Source organism: Suncus etruscus, chromosome 11 (genome assembly GCF_024139225.1).
Source record: "Suncus etruscus isolate mSunEtr1 chromosome 11, mSunEtr1.pri.cur, whole genome shotgun sequence".
Lineage (NCBI taxonomy): Eukaryota > Metazoa > Chordata > Mammalia > Eulipotyphla > Soricidae > Suncus > Suncus etruscus.
In genome coordinates this window covers 81,432,448-81,435,111 of record NC_064858.1, presented here as the reverse complement: position 1 = coordinate 81,435,111, position 2,664 = coordinate 81,432,448, and the positions used below count along the sequence as shown (strand labels likewise).

The following is a 2,664-nucleotide window of genomic DNA, read 5'->3' as shown; positions in this document are numbered from 1 at the left end:
CCAGATATACCATCACCAAATTTTTGATAAAGGTGCAAGGAATCCTAAATGGAACAGAGAAGGCCTGTTCAATAAGTGGTGTTGGCACAACTGGCTAGCCACTTGTAAAAAAGCGAACTTAGACCTCCAATTAACATCATGTACAAAGGTAAAATCCAAATGGATTAAAGACCTAGATATCAGACCTGAAACCATAAAGTATATTAAACAACATGTAGGTGAAATGCTCCATGACATTGAGACTAAAGTTCTCTTTAAAGAGAAAACAGTACTCTCCAAACAAGTGAAAGCAGAGATAAATAGATGGGACTATATTAAGCTGAGAAGCTTCTGCACCTCAAAGGAAATAGTTTCCCAGATACAAGAGCTACCTACTGAGTGGGAGAAACTATTCACCCAATACCCATCAGATAAGGGGCTAATATCCAAAATATACAAGGCACTGACACAACTTTACAAGAAAAAAATCATCTAACCCCATCAAAAAATGGGAAGAAATGAACAGACACTTTGACAAAAAAGAAATACAAATGGCTAAAAGGCACATGAAAAAAAATGCTCCACATCACTAATCATCAGGGAGATGCAAATCAAAACAACACAGAGATTGGCACACATCAGAAAGAATGAGAACAAGCAGTGCTGGCGGGGATGTAGAGAGAAAGGCACTCTTATTCACTGCTGGTGGGAATGCTGTCTAGTTCAACCTTTGTGGAAAGCAATATGGAGATTTCTCCAAAAACTGGAAGCTGAGCTCACATAAGATCCAGCTATACCACTCCTAGAGATATATCCTAGGAACACAAAAATACAATACAAAAATACCTTTCTCACACCTATATTCATTGCAGCACTGTTTACAATAGCCAGACTCTGGAAACAGCCTAGATGCTCCTCAATAGATGAATAGCTAAAGAAACTATGGTACATATATACAATGGAATACTATGCAGCCGTCAGAAGAGATGAAGTCATGAAATGTTCCTATACAGGGATGTATATGGAATCTATTATGCTGAGTGAAATAATCAGAGGGAGAGAGATAAACACAGAATAGTCTCACTCATCTATGGGTTTTGAGAAAAATGAAAAACATTTGTGTAATGATTATCAGAGACAAAATAGAGGAGGACTAGAGAGTCCAGCTCTCAACATGAGCTCACCACAGGGATTGTTTAGTGCAGTCACAAAAATAATTACACTGAGTACTATCATAACAAAATGTGACTGAATGAGGGAAGTAGAAAGCCTTCTAGAGTGGGGGGGGTGGGTTGGGGAGGAAGGACACTTGGGATATTGGTGATGGGAATGTTGTGCTGGTGAAGGGTTATATATATTATATATAATAATATATATAAATCAAAAAAAAGAAAAAAAATAAGGCCTCCCAATGCTTACCACAGGCTGTGTTCTTTATACTGACTATATAGAAAGAGGAGGTATATACATATACACCTCACACCAGACCCTTTGCCTGGTCTGTATTGTGAAAAGGAAGACAAAAAAATAAATGCCTTCATTACAAATATGATTGTAGTTAGGCAAAGTTAGAATTTTACTACAAAATAACACAATGAAAGAATACCATTGCCAAAATCTGCATTCCATATTTATTCTAAGAAACATACTTAAATTTCTAACAAACTTATTTAAGTCTGCTGTTGTATTAATATTAATAATTACTATTCATGAGATTCCCCCTCAAATAGAGGGGGAATATATAAATGTCCCTCTTTCCCAATCAGTATTCCAATATTTTAATATTTTATTATACAGTAATTTTGGTTAATAATATTTACAGATTCAAAGTATGAAACCTTATATATCAATGCTTTTATGTACTATATTATGTTTACCACCAAAAATTTAGTTTTCACCCTTTACTACACAAGTGATCTTTTTTTTACCAATTTAAGCAACTCAACCTTCTAAGATTCTAATGAGTTGTCTATAATTTTTCTAATATTAGAGATGTTGTGGGGCCAGTGAGGTGGTGCTAGAGGTAAGGTGTCTGCCTTGCAAGTGCTTGCAAGGACTGCGCGGTTCATCCCCCAGCATCCCATATGGTCCCCCCAAGCCAGGGGCAATTACTGATCACTTAGCCAGGAGTAACCCCTGAGCATCATTTTGGGTGTGGCCCAAAAAAACAAAAGAAGAAAAAAAGAAATTTTTGTTAGTATAATAGGCAATTTGATAATGTTTTTTTTATATTTATATAGTCATGTATTTTATATTGTTAAGTGTACCTATTATGGGCCAGAGAGATAGCCTGGAGGTAGGGCATTTGCCTTGCATGCAGAAGGACGTTAGTTTGAATCCTGGCATCCTATATGGTCCCCCGTGACTGCTAGGAGTGATTTCTAAGTGTAGAGCCAGGAGTAACCCCTGAGGGCTGCCAGGTGTGATAAAAACAAAACAAAACAAAAAGCAAACAAAAAACAAGTGTACCTATTATATATAATTAGGTAATATAATAGAGATCAATTCCATTTGGGGGATCATTTTTTCGTGTGCAGATTTAGCAAAGGTTTACAATACTATAAGACTTCAGGGGTCAGTTTTGTCACTGAGTTTTCTTTTAAAAAATGCATCACATAGATGACATAGTTGATCATAATATATTTGTTTTCAGATAAGTGAAAGCAAAGTTACAGAATAATAAAG

At 36.0% G+C, this 2,664-nt stretch overlaps 1 pseudogene; it reads left to right on the top strand.

Annotated features, from left to right (window-relative positions):
- Positions 1-1,381: 1,381 nt before the first annotated feature.
- On the top strand, positions 1,382-1,504 carry LOC126023239 (uncharacterized; annotated as a pseudogene).
- The last annotated feature ends 1,160 nt before the right edge of the window (positions 1,505-2,664 follow it).